The 23,494-nt window shown below is 40.9% G+C and overlaps 1 protein-coding gene across 5 annotated transcripts in view; it reads right to left on the minus strand.

Annotated features, from left to right (window-relative positions):
* The window catches only part of prickle2b (prickle homolog 2b), a 106,755-nt gene that overhangs the window by 47,808 nt on the left and 35,453 nt on the right, over window positions 1-23,494 (minus strand). The window contains exon 1 of one of the 5 annotated variants that reach the window (XM_058791412.1): window positions 13,768-14,054. The exons of the other annotated variants lie outside the window; for them this stretch is intronic. The gene's annotated coding sequence lies outside the window, so the exon portion shown is untranslated. Of the gene's footprint in view, window positions 1-13,767; window positions 14,055-23,494 lie in introns of those variants that run through there. 5 annotated transcript variants of the gene reach the window in all.

Consider the following 23,494-nt stretch of genomic DNA (forward strand, 5'->3'; position numbering starts at 1 on the left):
ATTGTAGGCGGGGGGGAGTGAATGTACAGAGCTCTCTCCACCCTCAATACCACGACTGAGGTGCCCTTGAGCAAGGCACCGAAACCCCAACTGGCTTCCCACTGCTACGGGTGTGTGTTCACGGTGTGTGTGTGTTCACTGCTGTGTGTGCACTTTGGATGGGTTAAATGCAGAGCACAAATTCCGACTTGGCCGTATGTCACGTCACTTTTACTTTTTCACATATGAAGCATAGCTCACACATAAGTCACTTTCAAACCTGTCGGTCAACATAGCAAACTCACGTGACCAAGTTGAGTGCGATGCAAAATCTGTGTTTTGAAATTGTTCATTCACTGTCTTGCTATTGAAATGGATTTCACAAAAAAAATAAATAAATAAAAAAAATAAAAAAAGGCTGAACATTCATCATAAAATGGAGAACAGAAGATGAGGACAAAGCATGTAGCTACAACTGCCGTACAAAATCATGTCGGAGGAGATGACAGGCAAAAGCACTCTAAAAAAGCTCCAGTGTGGGAGTTTTTTGGAATCGCCTCCCTACATTTGTATTTTGAGTTGGATTCATTTGCCAAAAAAGAGAGAAAACAAATAAAATTAAGGATGAATTTGACTCTTAGCATTATTTATTATAATTTTTTTCTATTTCTATAGATATTTTGACAATATAATAATCGTGAACTCTTTTGGGCACAATAATTATGTACGGAAAATAAGATACTGCGACAGCCTTAACGTAAACTAAGCTGAAAAACACATCCCTACGTGCAACATTAGCATTTGACTGCCCGCTTTTACACATCAACAATGCCTATTTGGTGTTTAGAAACTTGGCCCACTTATAAGAAGGAAGTTCAACAGAAAAATGTACAAATGTGCACCAGACATTGTGCTGGGTGTTGCACCTTCCACTCTGCACCTCCTGAGCATTCCCAGAATATTCAAAGACTGAACTGATCTGAAATGTTTGTTCTGTGATCCTATCAAATTAAATGGAAATAAATGGTGCAAAGAGGCTGTTAGTGAAGAATGGGGCAGTGCAAAATACATTACACCTGCAGCTCTACAAATTTCTGGCATTTAAATAAATTTAAAGACACAGCAGTAACAGCTTGTTCAAGGTTCAAAGAGAGGTTGGAAAATGGTTATGAACATATTTTTTTTACTGCCTTGTCTAACTTTACAGGTGGAAAAAATTGACTCATGATAAATTTAAGGATTAAAAATGTGATATGGCCCCTGTAAGTGAGCCAGGATCATGACCCTTTGTTTAACGATGCTTTAAAATACTGTGCGTTTATATATGTATGGGGTATTAAAGAGGGCGATTATGAATCACTGGTCCATGACGCGAATGCAGTCTGGGTGACAAACTCAGATCTCTTGGAGCCTGGCACATTCAGCTTTGATTGGCTGTGACTGTGAGAGTAGGAAATAGAGTGAGCAGCAGGAGAGAGGAAAGATTGTGTTTAGGAGGCACCCACGCACCGGCCCAAAAAAAAAAATCAATGGCCACATTCATCGCTTGCAGTGTGCATTAAGGAAGACTGAGAGTTTTATCCTTGTCACCTCTCAACATGCCTTCTCCTATCTACACATTCACCTCATAATCACTCTTCTCAAAGTACAGCTAGACTCCATTCACTGGCTACTGTCTCTGTATTTATCTTTGGTCCACAGCATGTTCACTTATCCTGTTAGCGCCACAAAGAATGCCAAGGACAGAGATGAAAAAAATAAAAACTAGAGAGAAATGAAGAAACTAAGATAAAGTACAACAGACAGGAATTCCGTTTATGGTACTGAATGAATAAGATGATTTTTTGTTCACATCAATTTATTTATTTATTTATTTTTAAATTCCACAAAAATGCAATTCATTCATTAATTCACAAGACTTGAACACACCCTGAGAAAGTTTTTTTTTAATTTTTTTTCAAATTTATTTAATTTTTTTTTATTTTGGCATTTTTACAAAGGTATAAAATGTCAGGGTGATAAAACTGCCTTGATCATAAAAAAGAAAACAAAAGATAAAGAAATATTTCAACTAAACTGCCAAATCAAATGTTATCTGCCAAATTAAAGTCATGTGGTGCGACCAACACGCAAAGTAAAAAAAAAAAAAAAAAAAATTCATAAAACAGGAATTCATAACACAGAGAGGAACACTCTGACCTTAAAATATTGGATAATTTTACCAATAAGACATTTTAAGACAAGGCAAAGTTGAAAAAAAATCAAATGACGCAGCTCCCCAAAAACATGATATTTATTAATTATTCATGATGTTTTGTGTATATATATATATATATATATATATATATATATATATATATATATATATATATATTTATTTATATTGAATTTTCACTAATACAAAAATAACAAGACATCGCTCCCTGGTTTTAAATAAACTAGGACTACCCCATAACAGATTAGGGGAAAAGGAAAACAGGGTGAAGATGAGGTTCCATACAGTCTCGATATGGAGTTCAGACTTCATAAAACTGGCCTGTTTTTTTATGTAATACATAGGTAAGACGCTTCAGGGGAATCAGCTCAAAAATGATCTTATGCCAACCTTTAAGTGATAGAGATTTATCACTAATCCAATTAAGTAAAACATTTTTTTCTGGCAGCAAAGGAGAGAATATTATAAACATTTTTGTTAGCAGATGAAATAATGCATGTATTAGTATATCCAATACCAATGAGACTGGGTCAAAATCCAACTGCATATTAAAAGATCTTTTCCATTTCCCCCAGCACCAAAAACCAATACCTTTGCAGTCTGTTACATGACCACAGACAATGTGTTAAAGTACCTACTTCAGTTTTACATTTTAAACACATAGGTGAGATAGAGGGGTTAAAAAAATGCCTGCAGTTAGGAGAAATATGGAGTCTTATGTATGATTTTAAATTGTATTTCTCTTGTAAGTGTACAAACAGATATTTTCTTAGCATAAGACCAAATGTCATCCCATGTTTCATCATCAATATCAGCAGCTAACTCTTCCTCCCATTTAGTTTTAATTTTCTGTGTATCGGCAGAAGAAATTGAACACATAGTACCATAAAATCTACCCAAAGACATTTTTCCCGATGATAAAAATAATAACCTCTCAATAGAAGATATCTCAGAATTTCTAACAAGTGTTGTGTTATTAGTAATATAGGCTAATGTCTCAATTGGAGGAATCGAAAAAAATCATGTTTGAACAACTGGTACTTCTGAGTTAACTCCACAAATGACATTAATTTATTATCTGAAAACATATCCCCAAGCCATATAACTCCCAAATTACACCAACGTTTAAAACCATCATCCAAAATCCAAATTTTCTCAAATAAAGGAACAAAATTAGATTCATACATCTGCTTCAAAGATGTATAGAAATACCTAAACAGACGAAACCTAGAGGTGACCATTTAAAAGGAAAACAGGGCACAATGTTAGGTTTAGAAATAAGAGTACTTAAAGGCATAGCTTCAGATTTAGTTAAATTAACGTTATAACCAGAAAACGCACTGAACCAGTTAATCAACTCAATTAGAAAAAAAAAAAATACAATACATCATTGGCATACAGTGCAATTTTATGATGTATATGTCCTATCTGTAAACCTGAAATAGATGTTCCTGATCTGATTGCTTCAGCTAGAGGCTCTATAGCCATCGCAAATTAAAACAGCAACAGGGGGCAACCCTGCCTGGTGCCTCTATGCATAGGAAAATAATCAGATCTAAAGCTATTCGTCAATACAGCAGAACATGGGTCTGTATACAGCACTCTGATCCACTGAACACAATTTTCACCTAGGCCAAATTTATCCAAAACAATGAAAAGATCTGATCAAACGCCTTCTCCGCATCTAAAGACAGTACTAGCCCATCTATGGATTTCACTTTAAAAGTGTAAATAACATTTAAAAGGCGTCTAATATTATCAGAAGAATTTCTACACTGTATAAATCCTGTTTGATTAGTCCCAATTATAGTAGGCAGAATTTTTTCAAATTTTAGAAAGCAATTTCCGGTACAACATTCAGTAATGCAATTGGCCTGTAAGAACATCATATGTCAGGACTTTTGCCTTTCTTTAATATAAGTGAGATATAAGCTTCTCCAAGTGTCTTTGGTAATTCTTTAATTGAATAATTAATTTTAATATAATTATTATTTTTGTGCATTTTATGTTTGTATGTATGTATGTATGTGTCAGAGAGTCACTGTCTCCGTCATCACCAGGAATCACGAGATCGCAATCACCTGCATTCTAATCACCAACACCTGCGCACCCTCATCAGCACTCCCATAAAGCACTCACACTCTCTGGCATTCATCGTCCGGTCTACGGTTCACACCCTGAACACAGACCAGGCTCCTCTTTTCCCGTAACTCTCTTGTGCTTCCTCCTCAGATCTCCCCTGTGACACTCCACCGTTACTCCAGCGAATACCTACGATTACTTCCATTGCTCCCCGGATACTCACTCCCAAGGACATTACTCTTTACCCCTTCCTGGACCCTCATCGACTCCCTCACCTCCTGTTTATTCATTCATTTAAATAAAGTCACATTGCACCTCTCACCCTTGGTTATCGGCTCAGTTTGTGACAGAAGACCGGACCAACACCGACACCGGCATGGATCCCCAACCTTCGTCACCCTCAGATATCCTGGAGGAGCTAGTGAACACTCTGCGGGCCTCCTTGCTTCCACCTCCAGCTCCTCCATCTGCCTCGGCCAGTCCCATGGCGCTGCCTGCTACCTACGCGGGTGATCCGGGTGAGTGTGGCGGCTTCTTACTCCAACTGTCCCTTTATCTGGAGATGCAGCCGCAGAAGTTCCCCACCGAGCGCTCCAAGGTAGCTTTTTTAATTTCTCTCCTGTCCGGAAGAGCGTTAAATTGGGCTAAAGCAATATGGGACGCCAATACTGCCATAATTAATTCCTATGAAGCTTTTACCCGTCATTTTAAGGAAGTGTTTGGATCAGCTACCGGAGCGCTCTCGGTGTCTGACCAACTCCTCAACCTCCGTCAAAACACTTCTTCCACCCAGGAATACACTCTACAGTTCCGCACTCTGGTGGCCTCAAGCGGCTGGAATGAAGCGGCGCTCATCAGCGCCTATCGACAAGGTTTGGAGCCTTCTATTCGCAGACAAATGGTGATTTACGACGATTCCTTGGGATTGGAAGGATTCATGCAACGTGCTAATAGAATCTCCCAGCGTCTCACCGCCTGCGACATGTCGAAGCCGCTCACCAGCCCATCTCACCCGCTGCCACCCTCCAGTACCAGAGCCCAGGCTCGTTGACACGGCTCGTCTCTCTAACCGTGAACGTGGAAGACGTTTAACATCAGGCTTGTGTCTTTACTGTGCCTCAGCGGAACACTTCATTAAGGCCTGTCCCATTAGACCCCCGTCCTGCGGTGAGTACACTTCAAACCAATCCCTGATCTCCAAACTGTCAGTTATCTCAGTACAACTACTCACCCCTCTGCAATCCGTTTCAGCTACAGCCTTGGTCGACTCGGGCTCCTCGGGAACTTTATCTCCCAGGACTTCGCCAGTCGTCTCCGCCTGTCCCTCCAACGGCGATCCCAGGAGCTCCAGTCGAGACGATCAATGGAAAGCCGCTGGGGCGTGGGCGGGTCCAGTATGAGGTTCCAGCTATGCCACTCAAGGTGGGAATCCTGCATGAGGAGGAAATAAAATTTCTGGTACTGGAGAGCTCCACCGTGGATATCATCCTGGGGCGCCCTGGCTCATCCTCCACTCTCCGGTAATCAGATGGGAGACCAGTGAGATAATCCGTTGGGGTGAAGGATGCCATCAACAGTGTCTCAAGAATATTCCACGACCAACTTCTAAGTCCTCAGAACTCCAAGTGGCCTCCACACGGATTGAGAGTCCTGACTCCGAGGAAGTTCATGAAGTCCCATCTGATTACAGGGCGTTCCAGGATGTCTTTTGTAAGCAGGCAGCCACACAACTACCACCTCATCGGCCATGGGACTGTGCTATAGATCTGCTGCCTGGGTACAAACTCCCCAAGGGTCGAGTATACCCTCTGTCCATCCCGGAGCGCGGGGCTATGGAGGAATACATCGAGGAGGCTCTCAAACAGGGATATATCCGGCCATCCAGTTCTCCAGCGGCTTCAAGTTTTTTCTTCGTGGGTAAGAAGGACGGGGGCTTGCAGCCTTGTATTGACTATAGAGCCCTCAACTCCCAAACCGTCAAGCTCCCTGTATAAATCCTGTTTGATTAGTCCCAATTATAGTAGGCAGAATTTTTCAAATTTTAGAAAGCAATTTCGGTACAACATTCAGTAATGCAATTGGCCTGTAAGAACATCATATGTCAGGACTTTTGCCTTTCTTTAATATAAGTGAGATATAAGCTTCTCCAAGTGTCTTTGGTAATTCTTTAATTGAATAATTAATTTTAATATAATTATTATTTTTGTGCATTTTATGTTTGTATGTATGTATGTATGTGTCAGAGAGTCACTGTCTCCGTCATCACCAGGAATCACGAGATCGCAATCACCTGCATTCTAATCACCAACACCTGCGCACCCTCATCAGCACTCCCATAAAGCACTCACACTCTCTGGCATTCATCGTCCGGTCTACGGTTCACACCCTGAACACAGACCAGGCTCCTCTTTTCCCGTAACTCTCTTGTGCTTCCTCCTCAGATCTCCCCTGTGACACTCCACCGTTACTCCAGCGAATACCTACGATTACTTCCATTGCTCCCCGGATACTCACTCCCAAGGACATTACTCTTTACCCCTTCCTGGACCCTCATCGACTCCCTCACCTCCTGTTTATTCATTCATTTAAATAAAGTCACATTGCACCTCTCACCCTTGCTTATCGGCTCAGTTTGTGACAGAAGACCGGACCAACACCGACACTGGCATGGATCCCCAACCTTCGTCACCCTCAGATATCCTGGAGGAGCTAGTGAACACTCTGGGCCTCCTTGCTTCCACCTCCAGCTCCTCCATCTGCCTCGGCCAGTCCCATGGCGCTGCCTGCTACCTACGCGGGTGATCCGGGTGAGTGTGGCGGCTTCTTACTCCAACTGTCCCTTTATCTGGAGATGCAGCCGCAGAAGTTCCCCACCGAGTGCTCCAAGGTAGCTTTTTTAATTTCTCTCCTGTCCGGAAGAGCGTTAAATTGGGCTAAAGCAATATGGGACGCCAATACTGCCATAATTAATTCCTATGAAGCTTTTACCCGTCATTTTAAGGAAGTGTTTGGATCAGCTACCGAGCGCCTCGGTGTCTGACCAACTCCTCAACCTCCGTCAAAACACTTCTTCCACCCAGGAATACACTCTACAGTTCCGCACTCTGGTGGCCTCAAGCGGCTGGAATGAAGCGGCGCTCATCAGCGCCTATCGACAAGGTTTGGAGCCTTCTATTCGCAGACAAATGGTGATTTACGACGATTCCTTGGGATTGGAAGGATTCATGCAACGTGCTAATAGAATCTCCCAGCGTCTCACCGCCTGCGACATGTCCGAAGCCGCTCACCAGCCCATCTCACCCGCTGCCACCCCTCCAGTACCAGAGCCCAGGCTCGTTGACACGGCTCGTCTCTCTAACCGTGAACGTGGAAGACGTTTAACATCAGGCTTGTGTCTTTACTGTGCCTCAGCGGAACACTTCATTAAGGCCTGTCCCATTAGACCCCCACGTCCTGCGGTGAGTACACTTCAAACCAATCCCCTGATCTCCAAACTGTCAGTTATCTCAGTACAACTACTCACCCCTCTGCAATCCGTTTCAGCTACAGCCTTGGTCGACTCGGGCTCCTCGGGGAACTTTATCTCCCAGGACTTCGCCAGTCGTCTCCGCCTGTCCCTCCAACGACGATCCCAGGAGCTCCGAGTCGAGACGATCAATGGAAAGCCGCTAGGACGTGGGCGGGTCCAGTATGAGGTTCCAGCTATGCCACTCAAGGTGGGAATCCTGCATGAGGAGGAAATAAAATTTCTGGTACTGGAGAGCTCCACCGTGGATATCATCCTGGGACGCCCCTGGCTCATCCTCCACTCTCCGGTAATCAGATGGGAGACCAGTGAGATAATCCGTTGGGGTGAAGGATGCCATCAACAGTGTCTCAAGAATATTCCACGACCAACTTCTAAGTCCTCAGAACTCCAAGTGGCCTCCACACGGATTGAGAGTCCTGACTCCGAGGAAGTTCATGAAGTCCCATCTGATTACAGGGCGTTCCAGGATGTCTTTTGTAAGCAGGCAGCCACACAACTACCACCTCATCGGCCATGGGACTGTGCTATAGATCTGCTGCCTGGGTACAAACTCCCCAAGGGTCGAGTATACCCTCTGTCCATCCCGGAGCGGGGCTATGGAGGAATACATCGAGGAGGCTCTCAAACAGGGATATATCCGCCATCCAGTTCTCCAGCGGCTTCAAGTTTTTCTTCGTGGGTAAGAAGGACGGGGCTTGCAGCCTTGTATTGACTATAGAGCCCTCAACTCCCAAACCGTCAAGCTCCCCTATCCACTTCCCTGGTCCCGGCCGCCTCGAGGAACTCCGTGGGGCCCGCATCTTTCTGGCTGGACCTGCGCAGCGCATATAACCTCGTTCGGATCAGGAAAGGGGCAGTGGAAGACCGCCTTCATTACTCCGTCTGGCCACTATGAGTATCGGGTCATGCCCTATGGCCTTGCCAACGCCTTCAGTATTTCAGGGTTCATGAACGAGGTGTTCCGGGAGTTCCTCCATCGTTTCGTCGTGGTGTACATTGATGACATCTTGATATACTCCCGAACCTGGCCGACCATCGCCACCATGTTGCGCAGGTCCTCGAGAGGCTTCGATACCATCAGCTCTACCTCAAACTGGAAAAGTGCGAGTTCCATCGCCCCACGGTACAGTTCCTCGGTTACATCATTGGCGAAGAAGGAATACAGATGGACCAGGGGAAGGTATCTGCTGTCTCCACCTGGCCCATTCCCCAAACGATCAAGGAACTCCAGAGGTTTCTAGGATTTGCTAATTTCTATCGCCGCTTTATCAAAGATTTCAGCATGCTCACAGCTCCACTTACCACCTTGCTCCGAGGAAAACCCAAGTCCCTGTCCTTCAATCCCAGCGCCCACGAAGCCTTCGACGCCTTGAAGAAGGCATTCAGTACGGCCCCTATCCTCCGCCATCCCAACCCCGATCAGCCTTTCGTTGTGGAAGTGGACGCCTCTGACACCGGCGTCGGGGCCGTATTGTCACAACATAATGGCGAGCCTCCCAGCCCTGCGCTTATTATTCGAGAAAACTGACCCCCGCGGAGCAGAATTATGACATCGGCAACAGAGAACTCCTAGCCATTAAACTGGCCCTTGAGGAGTGGCGGCACTGGCTGGAGGGAGCCCAACATCCATTCACAGTCATCACCGATCACAAGAACCTCCAGTACCTCCGTGAAGCCCGAAGACTCAACTCCCGTCAAGCCCGGTGGGCCTTATTCTTCACTCGATTTCACTTCACCATCACCTACCGTCCCGGAAACCGTAATGGCAAGGCTGATGCCCTCTCACGTATCTATTCACCAGACTCCCCCACCGATCCAGAACCGATTCTCCCTCCAGCCCTCATAGTAAATCCCATCATCTGGAACATTGACGACGACATCCGAGCCGCCACCCTCACCGAACCTGCTCCGCCGGGAGGCCCAGAAGGGAAGACTTACGTCCCTACGGATCTTCGGATACCCCTTCTGGGCTCAGTTCACTCCTTGCCGGGCTCTGGACACCCAGGCAGACAGCGGACCCTCTCGCTCCTCCAAGCTCGGTACTGGTGGCCCAGTATGTCCCGTGATGTCACCCGCACGTGCAGAGTTGCTCAGTCTGCGCCATGTCTTCCACTCCTCGTCAGCTACCGTGGGCAAGCTCACTCCTCTCCCTATTCCTCGCCGACCGTGGTCCCACATCGGAATCGACTTTGTGACGGATTTACCAGACTCAGACGGAGCACATGTGTACTGGTAGTCGTGGATCGATTCTCCAAGGGTTGCAAACTGATTCCCCTTTCAGGCTTGCCCACCGCGATGGAAACCGCAGAACACCTCTTTCACAACGTCTTCCGCCATTATGGAATCCCGAGGACATCGTTTCCGACCGTGGACCTCAGTTCATTTCCCATGTCTGGAAGGCCTTCTTCCGCCTACTAGGAGTCACAGTGAGTTTGTCCTCGGGTTACCATCCCCAGACAAATGGCCAGACTGAGCGGAAGATTCAAGAACTTGGACGGTACCTCCGGGCATACTGTTACGAAGATCAACACAGCTGGAGCCGTTTCCTCCGTGGGCCGAGTATGCACAGAATTCCCTCAGGCAAGACACCACCGCCTAACTCCCTTCCAGTGCATACTGGTTACCAACCACCGCTCTTCCGTGGACGGGAGAGCCGCCTGAGGTTCCAGCTGTGGACCACTGGTTCCGGGTGAGCGAGAGTGTGGGACTCAGCGACGTCCATCTGCAACGGGCAGTGCGGAGACATAAGGCCTTCGCAGATGCCCGCCGTAAGTCTACTCCCACCTATCATCCTGGAGATAGAGTGTGGCTCTCCACCCGGGATCTGCGACTCCGCCTGCCCTGTAAAAAGCTGAGTCCCGCTATATAGGTCCGTTCAAGATTCTGAGGCAGATCAATGAGGTTGCATATCAGCTCCAGCTCCCTCCCAGGTACCGAATTCACCCCACATTCCACGTGTCCCTGTTAAAACCCTGTTCTTCTCTCACCCCAGATTCACAAGAACCGGACGAGCCTCCTCCTCCTGACATCCTGGACCAACCTTCCATCTACCAGGTCCACGAAATCCTGGATTCACGGCGGCGGGGAGGCCGACTGGAGTACTTAGTCGACTGGGAGGGCTATGGACCTGAGGAAAGATCCTGGGTGGCCAGGGACGACATCCTTGACCCCCTATTACTCCAGGAATTCCATCGTAACCATCCTAACCGTCCTGCACCCAGAGGTCGAGGTCGCCCCGTCGCCGTGTAAGGGCTGCCAGGAGCCGCCCCTGGAGGGGGTAGTGTCAGAGAGTCACTGTCTCCGTCATCACCAGGAATCACGAGATCACAATCACCTGCATTCTAATCACCAACACCTGCGCACCCTCATCAGCACTCCCATAAAGCACTCACACTCTCTGGCATTCATCGTCCGGTCTACGGTTCACACCCTGAACACAGACCAGGCTCCTCTTTTGCCGTAACTCTCTTGTGCTTCCTCCTCAGATCTCCCCTGTGACACTCCACCGTTACTCCAGCGAATACCTACGATTACTTCCATTGCTCCCCGGATACTCACTCCCAAGGACATTACTCTTTACCCCTTCCTGGACCCTCATCGACTCCCTCACCTCCTGTTTATTCATTCATTTAAATAAAGTCACATTGCACCTCTCACCCTTGGTTATCGGCTCAGTTTGTGACAGTATGGTTGTACTGCTGCCTGTCTTGGCCAGGACACTCTTGAAAAAGAGATTTTTAATCTCAATGAGTCTCTTCCTGGTTAAATAAAGGTAAATAAAATTAAAATTAAACATATTAAGCAAAGGGGTCTGCTAGCAACTCTTGAAACTTCTTAAAGAACTCTCTGCAAAACCTACCTGGCCCTGGTAATTTACCATTCTTTAGAGCATTAATAGCATTAATAACTGAGAATTGAGAAATTATTTTTGTGTAACTGAAATTGTTGGAAGATTAATCTCAGAAGAAAAAAAAAAAAAGTCAACCATTTGTTTGAGATGGTCACCTGTTTTCTCAGAAAAATATAGATTTATATAAAAATCTCTAAATGAATTATTATTATTATTATCATTATTATCATCATGGAAAATATTATCATCTGAATCAACAATTGAAAAATTAATATATTTTTTAAACTTTATTCACAATAATTATTTAAGGTATACATGTATAATGCTTTACTTGACCGTGACGCCGTGTTAGGCACGTTACTTTAAAAAAGTAATTAGTTATAGTTACTAGTTACTTCTCACAAATAGTAACTCAGTTAGTAATTGAGTTACATCATTATAAAAGTAACTAATTACCAGGGAAAGTAACTATTGCGTTACTTTAAAAAAAACCAAAAAAATGCTCAAATGTCAAATAACTTTGGATGCCCCCAATATTAAATGTTAAATTAATTAAATGGACACTAAAAAGAATACACTATTATTATAAAACATTGTACATTAATCTACACTATTTATCTACTGACACTTAGCATCAGTCAGTCAAGCATTATAATATAATTATAATATAATATATAATTTAATATTATATGATGATAGAACTTTAGTAATTAGAATAACCAAGGATGAATGCATATTTGTCATCAATATAAAACGCACTAAGGATTAATGAGCTGCTGGGTTCATGAATATTAATTCATACAACAAAGTATGAAATACAACAAAGAATATCGTTTACATGTAGCGCGTCAATTCTGCATGTTATGAAAGACTCTCTTGCTCTGTATCTTTCTTTGCGTGCGTGTATGTGAGAGAAAGCGACGGCGAGTCGTGCGCTTCACACTAGAGTTTACGGTACGTCAAATACAGCTACACTGCGCATACATTCAGATGAACTGAAAAATTAAATTCTAATAATATGATATAGTAACGCCATATTTTATTGTCAGTAACAGTAACGGCGTTGTAACGGGGGAAACAGTAATTCGTTTGATTACTCGTTACTGGAAAAAATAACGCCGTTAGTAACGCCTTTTATTTATAACGCCGTTATTCCCATCACTGGTGATGCCACATGATAATTTTAAGATATCATATAAATTAAAACGTGAAAATTGAATAAAAGCTTTTCAAAACCATTTAAAACGAACATGTACATAAAAACATTATTTCTAAGAACTTGGTTGCTTTTCAAAGTAGATTCTTTTCTTTTTCTTTATCATGCACTTATAAGTTCAAGTGCCAGGTGACTACAGTGCACTTGACAGAAAAACCCCCTCTGGGCATGTGCAGGATATCACGGGGTAGCACGTTAAATCGGTCCCCAAATGCGTGCTGGTGCCACGAGTCTTTACACATAAGCACCATGAACAAAGTCAACAGCAAGTACTCGCAGAATGCATCGTTATGATTTACAGTCCTGTCCAGATGACACAACAGAGATAAACTGTCTTAACACTACACAATAACAAAATATACTGCCAATTTCTTGTCTCAAAACGCAGAATTACAAGCAACAAGGATAGTGACCCTGAACTTTGAGGATCTTGCAACAAAGGCAAAGTTCATAAATATGTATGTAGCAGCATAAATTCCTATACTGAAGCTCTAGACTATATTCTGGCCTGCCCCACCAGTACTGTAGACCAATAAAACAACGGCAGAGGTTAAAAATAAAGCTAGAGGCATGTCGCACAGCTGTGAGATACTTTAAGATTTGTGTGCTGTCAGTCCGCTTAAATCTCAACAGCTGAGATGACAAGAGGTTGTGGATTTCTGTAGCTCTTGCACTTTGCCTGGTCTGTTAATCATATGGGTTGCATTCAAGACACACTTGCTTGCAATACAGCCATAAAACAAAGACATTCTCACCAAAGCAAGATGAAAAGCAACACAAAAACGACACAACTTTAAAATTCAGCACAAGTATGACAAGTCTGACAAACCAAGGTGTCAGTAAAGCGCATGAAACACACAAAACCACAAGTCTAAGAGTGTGTAAAATGTACTTACCACTTCCTTTTGGCACTAGGTTTCTGAGGAGAGTTTAAAAGTCGTTACACCTTCATGGAATAATTGCTTCTGAATAACAGGCCTCAGTAAAACCTCTCGGTCCTTCCTTAACTGGAAAATGTGCACATTTGAGTGCAGAGAGTAGGCGAATTGGGATGAGCAAGTGAAAGACAAATGCTTGGAGCTAATCGTTGTGCCAGAGAACGATTTCACTCATTCACTCTGCAATCTGTGGCAGAGCCATTAAAAACAAGAGCTGATGGAATGGAGGAATAAGCAATGAAGAGAGACAGAGAGAAAGAGGCTACAGCGAATACATGCAGTGCTGAGAGGTGGTAAATCTGCTTCCTCAGACTAAAATTGCCTCCCAGCACCCTCCACCCACTAAACTCTCTCCCACCGTCCCCCAATCATGAGTCATCAATCTCTCTGCCAATCACCGCTCAGTAGTCCACCTGATTAAAATCACCTCTCAGCTGAAAAAAACTGATCAAGACCAAGTGTCATACAATTATGAACACTTTCCTGTTTCAGAATCAAGCAAATGTCACTAGCAATATCTATCTATCTATCTATCTATCTATCTATCTATCTATCTAGCCATCTAATTAAAACTAAAATTGAACAAATTTAATTTTTATAGTTAAACTATAAGTAAATCTAAAACCATACAAATTGTTACTTGAAATCAAATAAGGGTTAATTGAAAAAAAAAAAAAAACATTACACATATATCATATCATCATTGTTTTTACTGTATATTTGATCAAATACATGCAGCCTTGGCAAGCATGAGAGATTTCTTTTAAAAAATGTAAAAAAAAAAAAATAAATTACAAAAATAAATAAAACTGACCCCAGTCTTTTGAACAGTAGAATAATATATATAGAATTTACGTAACATTAAAATGATGGAGTCCAGTGGTTCACAACTGACATTCTTGGAAGAAACATTCCCATAAACCCCATTTTTTGCGCCCCATCATGGTTGCTCTTTCCACAAGTTATAGGCACATAATACGACCCTATAAGCAGCATGCTAGTCTGGCATTCTCTCTAAATGTTGAAGCTGGAGACTATGCCAAGACTTGGAGCGGTAAAAATTCCATGGCTGCTTGCACGACTCTTTAATGTAATTATATGTTAGCTCGGCACCAGGCAACCTGCTCTGAATGTCTTCGTGAATGGAAGCTTTTTATGTGCAATTTAAGTGTGGTTGGTCATATGATGTGAGATAGAGCACCTATATTTTCGGCTGTTGTCTTCTGACTCATGGATTTGCATTCCGCTTATTACTGGGTGTTTTTTTGGCTCAAAATATGACATTTTTATATTGTATGTGTTTGTATTTCCACCAAAAAAAGCACTTAAGGAGTATGTAATGACACCTGTAAAGAAATCTGTTGAGAGAAAATCGTGACTGTTTTATTAAAATAGTGAAGCAAAGGGAAAAGGAGACGGAGTGGAAGGGAGAAAGACTTTCCCTGCATTTTCCCATGAACACGTAACATGTTCCATCTCACATCATCACTAATTGAAGTTATCAATCAATAGCAATGTCCCAAGAGAGAAGGATTCTGGGGATTTGAGAGAAAAACAGAGAGAGAACTGTTTCTACACTTAATGAATGAAACAGCTTGACCCGCCAGTTAACAAATGCACTCTATTCTTGTTTAAGTGGGAAAATAATTTGTGACCCACATAGACATCTTTGACTAAGCACAGGGTGTGGAAAACCTCAAAATACTCTGAAGAGGGCAAAGAGAGAGAATGAGAGGGGAGCATGCATAAAAAGGCATTAAGAAATACATAATGAAATCTGAGAGCGGGAAGGAAAAGCCATCAACGACAGGACCTTTTTGGACTGTCGAGGGGTACAGGATAGTTAAGACACTCATGTATCAAAATCAGTCTTCCTCTTAAATTAATACACTCACTCTCATTTAGGACAGAACAGGAGAAAAACGGGGGAAGGAAACAGAATATGATACGAAAATGACTCCATCGTATGTTAAAGTCATTTCTTTTTTGCTGAGGTTTTGTGTGAATGGACTCCAACACCATATGCATAAAATACAAACTCATCATGAAGGAACACATGAATGCTTGTCTTCTACAAATCATCCAGTTTGATGAGTATAAAGCAGGGTTACTATTGTTAACTAAAACCATAAAAGAGATTACTTACAAAAATAAAAACTAACAGAAATAAGATAAAATACATAAAAACTAGTTGCCAATTCAACATTTCTCATCGTTGTTTAGATTAATTTAAATCATTTAAATAACTAAAGTATGAAATACTCAAATTAAAACTAAAACTACTGCATGCTGTACAAAAATATTTTTAAATGTTTGTAAATAAAGGTTATTGCAGTATACCTTTTACAAGAAAATAATATTTCAGTCTTTCTATCTCAAAATTTCACAATCAGTGTAATGTTACTTGCCAGCTGTTTGGAATTATTTGTGAAATAGCAATTTCCGAGTGAAATTTGTTTATACACTCATTTGCTTCAGGGTATACTGTTAAAAAACAAGAATTATAAAAACATGCAATTACTAAAACTTTAAATTTAAAATGAAAACGGAAAATATCAAAACAAAATTTAGGTAAAAAATGAACAAAAACTACTATATATTAATAATACTAAAATAACATGCACAAAGTCATTATAGTAATAATGGGCCTAGAAAAAAGGCAATTTATTAATTTGCAAAAATCTTAAACCAGATGGTTTCTTTTGTAATCATACTAGGTTTTTTAAAAGGTTTTTAGAGAGGTTAAGAAGCTGTGAGGCCAGCTAGTCAAACCAGTTAAATGCCAGTTTGACTAACGTAAGCTAGGCTAACTTGACTAGGATTTGTTTTTGTAAGAAAGAATACCAGGGTTTTTTATTTGCTTCTTTCACTCTATACTTCTCCATACATCTCTTGAGAAGTGATGAGCAATAGCTGGTCTAAGCACAGGCTGGTGTGGGAGGGAGATCTTTCAGTGCTGGGTTTGGTCTCATTACAGAAGAGAAAAGAAAAGTGAATGAAGAAATGGACACAAACACAAATTCAATGATACATTTTCATAACAGTTTCTTATGAAGATGATTATGATAGTGACAATGGAATCTGTAATGGTTATGATGTTGATAAAAATGCAACTGAGATACAATGACTTGTTTTCTAATATCTCCTCATTATAAAAGCTAAAACCAGCACCCTCCCTTCTAAATCACACATGCAGCGCTCATCCCGCTTTATACAGCTGCCTCCATCAGTGTATCAAAACACTGCAATCCATTTCAACCTCAATTAAATCAAATCCACTGTGCCTTTTACAAAACTCCACTCAAAATCTACCAATCTATCAACTCAATGAATGCCACTCTAATACAATCAATTCTGCATGGTCTCCATTTTGAGATTATACTACAACCCGAATTCCGGAAATGTTGGGACATTTTTTAAATTTGAATAAAATGAAAACTACAAATATTTCAAAATCACATGAGCCAATATTTTATTCACAATAGAACATAGATAAAATAAATGTTTAAACTGAGATATTTTACAATTTTATGCACACAATGAGCTCATTTCAAATTTGATGCATGCTACAGGTCTCAAAATAGTTGGGACGGGGCATGTTTACCATGGTGTCGCATCTCCTCTTCTTTTCAAAACAGTTTGAAGATGTCTGGGCATCAAGGTTATGAGTTTCTGGAGTTTTGGTGTTGGAATTTGGTCCCATTCTTGCCTGATATAGGCTTCCAGCTGCTGAAGAGATCGTGGTCGTCTTTGACGTATTTTTCGTTTAATGATGTGCCAAATGTTCTCTGTAGGTAAAGATCTGAACTGCAGGCAGGTAAATCCAGCACCCGGACTCTTCTACTACGAAGCCATGCTGTTGTAATAGCTGCAGTTAAGGGTGTGCGATATTGACAAAAAAATGATATCTTGCAATATTTTGCCGAGTGTATTATTGTGCTGATATCTGACTACCGTGGACAGCTGCAATTTTTTATATACTTCATATTCTGTGTGGTCAGTTCACATATACCTGTTTTTATGATGCTAAATGTTGAAAGTTTACCTGAGTTGAGCAATTATGATAATCATGAGATTGTGGGAAATTAGATTGGGTACGTCTTACAGCAAATGACCTTTGGCAATATAAAGTATCAACAGAAAAGAGTTTAAGTAACATAGCTGTACCAACTGAGACAATTATGTGTGATAATGTTAACTGTAAGAATCCTAAACATATTAATGATCTACGTTTGATGTATGATGAAATAGTGTATTGTTTAAATAATGCCAGTAGACCTTTCTGTCAAAAATTAGTTAAAAGTGATCTTTTTAGGGCTGGATGGAATTAATATGTATCTGAATTGCATTTGGAGGCTAGATATGCTTTTAAAAATGGGGTTTTAACAGGGAAAGCAAGGTATGGTCCAGAATTTGAGAAAAAGAAATGGGCAAATGCCAAATTTAAATATGGTGTACGGTTTATTAAAAGAAATGAAGCAACCATGAGAGCAAATTCAATGGCTAAGAAATTTCAGAAAAGTAACGTTCATGATTTTTGGAAAGAAGTTAAGGTTATTAATTATATAGTAAAGTACCACTGCCAGCTAGTATTGAAGGGGCTGTTGGGGCTGAGAATATTGTCAATTTGTGGAGAGAATATTATAGGGATAATTTTAATTGTGTTGAGAGGCAGGAATTTGAAGTAGGTCATGTACCGAGTGATGTTGGTGTGATTATTAGACCTTCTGAGGTTAAGGGTGAATCCCATTTCTCTGTCTTACCCCTTCCCCTTAGTTTTGCGCGTTCACGTGAGAGTAAGGGCTATCCCAATTCTCGTTTTGATCGAGGGGTAGGGCTAAGGGGAAGGGGTAGATACCCCTTAAAACCAAGCATTTTCGAGAGCTTACTTGAAACCAAGGGGTACACAGAACGCACTGCGCAACCGGCAACAATGGCGGCCAGATCATCAAGTATTAAAGTATTTTCGGCTTAAATAATTTATTTAAAAATTACGACAGTCTTGTTTTGTGCTCTAGACAGTCCTGTACATATATATTTGCAACATGATCTCACAGAATTCCGTGTAATGTTCACGGACTTAATTAACCCTGAATCTGTGGTGGCATCACGGAATCGCCGAAAATTCTGTGATGGGCTCACAGAAGTGATACCAATGTAAGTCAGTGACATGCATCAGCCGTGCTCCACGCACGGAAACCCTTAGCATCAATATGCCGACGCGATACTGGGAAATTTATCGTCATCATTATTGTTCAGAACTGGGTAGGTTTAGGGTAGGGGTGGGTCAGGTACTCCAGTGAAAGTATAACTGCATCGGAGTCACTCTTTTTACGTGGTCCGATGCAGCGCTGGTGTTGAACCAGTGAATCCGTGCATGGACCACGGCTGATGCCTTCTGTGAGCCCATCACGGAATTTTCGGCGATTCCGTGATGCCACCACAGATTCGGGGTTAATTAAGTCCGTGAACATTACACGGAATTCTCTGAGATCAGGTTGATATTTGCAACCATGTTCTTAACTGAAACGTTTTAAAAATCGCTAGTTTGCGATGCTAACGTTACATTGCTGATTTGCACAACAGTCCCGCAGACTAGCCTTGAATGGACTCCATGCATGTCTACAGTTTTAACAAGTTTGTAAAATGATCCATAGTTTGTGATCAACACTTGTCGGCTCTGGTGACGTAGCAGCCAGCTAGCGACGGTGTATGATGACGTAACCGTAACCAAGTGGTCTCTCATTTCATAGGGGTATGTTTTCACCCCTAGCGCTTACCACTCGGTTTCGAGGGACAAGGGCTAGGGGTAAGACGAAGGGGTAGGGGAAGGGGAAGGGGTAAGACAGAGAAATGGGATTCACCCTAATTGTGCTATTGAGAAATTGGCAGTAAATAAAGCATGTGGCGCTGATTTAATAGTAGCTGAACATCTGAAGTATGCTAGCCAAAAATTTTTAGTGTTACTTGCTTTGTGTGTGTCTTACAGGATTTTTGATACATGGTGTGTTACCTCAATCTATGTTGACAGTTTTATTAGTGCCAGTAATTAAAGATAAAACTGGTAAAATATCCAGTATAGAAAATTATAGGCCAATTGCCTTAGCAAATATCATCTCAAAAGTATTTGAGCATATCCTTATGGACAGGCTCAATGAATATTTGGCAACTACTGATAATCAGTTTGGGTTTAAGAGGAAGCATGGCACTGATTTATGCATATATTTGCTAAAGGAAGTGGTTAGTGTGTATAATAGACACAATTCTACAGTATTTATGTGCTTTTTAGATGCTTCCAAGGCATTTGATCGAATTAATCACACTAACCTGTTTATGGAGTTAAAAGACAGAGGGGTTCCCCCATATCTGATTAGGATTTTACAGTACATATACATATACAGGTATATACATCAACCTATACAAATCAGATGGGGGGTAGGAATGTTTCGGCACCCTTTTACGTGAGGAATGGGGTTCGGCAAGGTGGAATATTATCACCTCTTCTTTTTAATTTGCATATGTATGATCTCTCTGTTGAGTTAAATGAATGTAAAATTGGATGTGTAATAGGAGAGTGTCTTATTAATCATTTGATGTATGCTAATGATTTAGTTATTCTGTCCCCTTATAGTTCTGGGCTACAACAGTTGCTACGTGTATGTTCATATTATGGTGTGCAGCATGATATTGTATTTAATACGAAAAAGAGTGTGGCTATGATTGTTAAAACTAAAGAGGATCGTAAACAAAAGTTTCCCTCCTTTTATTTAGGTGACTAAGTATTAAATGTGGTAAATAAAATAAAATATCTGGGTCACATTATTAGAGATGATTTAAAAGATGATGATGTGCAACGCCAGTGCTGTAAGTTATACGGACAGGGAAATATGTTGGCTTGTAAATTTTACATGTGCACTGTTGATGTCAAAATAGCACGTTTTAGAGCGTACTGTACTTCATTTTATACGTCACACTTATGGTGTAGATACAGTAAAGTTAAAATGAAAAAGCTTCAGGTGGCATTTAATGATGCATTAAGAATCCTGCTTAAGTTCCCAAGGTGGATGAGTGCAAGCCAATTGTTTGTATCTAGTGATGTTCCTACTTTGCATGCCGTTTTAAGGAATTATATGTATAGTTTCATGTGTCGATTAAGTGATTCAAGAAATACAATATAATAGCCTTAAATGATCCCACATTAAGTGACACAAGGTATTCTTCCTTGTTATGGAAGCACTGGAATTCAAGTTTGTATGTCTTTTCTTAATGTACAGTGTCATCTGAGGGCCCGAAGACCACGGGCATCCAACAAAGGTCTTTGGCCTTGTCCCTTACGCACAGAAATTTCTCCAGTTTCTCTGAATCTTTTGATGATGTTATGTACTGCAGATTATGAGATTTGCAAAGCCTTTGCAATTTGACTTTGAGGAACGTTGTTTTTAAAGTATTCCACAATCTTTTTACGCACTCTTTCACAGATTGGAGAGCCTTTGCCCATCTTTACTTCTGAGAGACTCTGCCTCTCTAAGACATCCCTTTTATAGCTAATCTTGTAACAGACCTGTCATTTAACATAATTAGTTGCTAGATGTTCTCCCAGCTGAATCTTTAAAAAAAATTCAGTTTGTTGAATTGTTGCCAACCTTGCCAATTTTTTTGAGACCTGCAGCAGGCACTACAGCAGCTCATTTAGTGGATAAATAGCGGATAAACTGATTTCTCAGTTTAAACATTTGTTATGTTCTCTATGTTCTACTGTGAATAAAATATTGGCTCATGTGATTTGAAAGTCTTTTAGTTTTCATTTTATTCAAATTTAAAAAAACGTCCCGACATTTCCGGAATTCGGATTGTAAGTAACCCACAGCAATTGTTTACTAATGGTAATTGTTAACAGTAATTGTAACAGTAATTGTTTACTTATGCTGCAGAATAAACTAATGGAACTTATTAATGGAAATTTATCATAAATGATTCATCTTTGCACATAAATGTTATTATAACGAGCCCTGTGTAAACTTTAATTAAATACATTAACATCCTGCAAATGTGCATAATGTGCTTTATATAAAAGAGGGATGATACAGTTCACAGACTGCTGCTTCACATCGAACAACCAATGAGTGAAATATGTTTGAGTATCTTCCAGCTCTTTTACTCAGGAAAACAAAAACAAAAAACAAATGTATTCTCCAATGTGAATTCTCTTGTTTCTTTTGCTTTAAAATTGCAGTATAGTGCAATATGAAATGTTTCTTATTTTGTTCATTTTGTAGTGCAGTAGTTTCATAAAGTTGTTGTCACTATGGATTGCCTTGCATTGAGCTTAACTTAAATTGCACTGAAGTTTACTTGTAACAGTGTACAGTCCATTTGCATATTCATAGTGCAGTAAACTGTAATTATAATATGGTGACACTGCACTGAACTGAAGTTGTACTGCAGCGTATTACAGTGGACTAGAAGTATGCACTGCATGTATTTGTACTGAAAGTACTACTTGAAATGTGCACCAGGAAGGATTTCTTATTTAATTTTTCATTAGAAATTAATTATTGAGCCAGTGTCATGCAAGATCCTATCCCCCTACAGAGACCTACCCCCCTTGAAGAGAAAAATCAGTGTGTTGCAGTGTTTATTCTTAATCATGAAAATATATTTTATGTACAGTACAATATGTAAATCTGCTATAACAAGACATTGCAAGACTTTACAATAACATTTGGTTTTAATCAAGCATTGAGGAATGGGGATAGAATTCTGCAGAGTTCTTGTCTGAAAACCAGAAGAAAAGCTTATTTCAGATTACACAGGCCATTAAATTAATCCATGCTAAAAGTTAATTAAATTTTTTTTTTAACTAAATGCATAAATGCATGCATGCTTTTTTTCTAACAATTGCGAGTTTACATATTGCAATTCTGACTCTTCTTCTCAGAAGTGCATAATGTAAACTCGCAACCCTGACTTTTTTCTGAGAACAGCAAGATATAAACTCACAATTTCAAGTCGGAACTGTGAGATATAGCCTAAACTCTGAATTGTAGGAAAATAGTTTCTTAGTTTTTCCTCAGAATTGGACTTTATAACTCACAATTACAGTTTATATCTCATGGTTCTTAGAAAAGAAGTCAGAAATGCGAGGGAAACAAAATAAGAACTGTGAGATAAAAAGTCGCAATTACCTTTTTTTATATTTATTCAGTGGCGGAAACAGGCTTCTATACTTTTAGCTTTCAATGCCATTCATTGTTTTATTTGCATTACATTTGACATTTTATAGCTTCCTCCATGACATAATTTTAACCTTCAAGCATTCCAAATAGAGGAGCAAATGCCAGGACAACATTACTGCGTGTTTAACTCGCCCATCACACAAGGTCCCAAAAGGCACATCAGAAGACACAAACACTGACAGGGTTTATTTGTGTATCTACTTCAACTGCCAATCAAATGAACTAAACAGAACATTTAACCAATGAAGAAACAATGTCTGTGTTAGTGTCACCAGTCAGCCCGGGGCGACAGCCGTACTGAAGAAGATGGAGCAGACTTATGGTTTTGATTAGACAGGAAGAGACGATGAGAAACAGTTAGAGGTCACAACCTTTATATTTCCAGTCTCTAAAACTGAGAGATTGACAGTTTCTTCTGTTTTTACAATGTTTCTCTCTCCCTTTTATTG

This window comes from Onychostoma macrolepis, chromosome 11 (genome assembly GCF_012432095.1).
Source record: "Onychostoma macrolepis isolate SWU-2019 chromosome 11, ASM1243209v1, whole genome shotgun sequence".
Taxonomy (NCBI): Eukaryota; Metazoa; Chordata; class Actinopteri; order Cypriniformes; family Cyprinidae; genus Onychostoma; species Onychostoma macrolepis.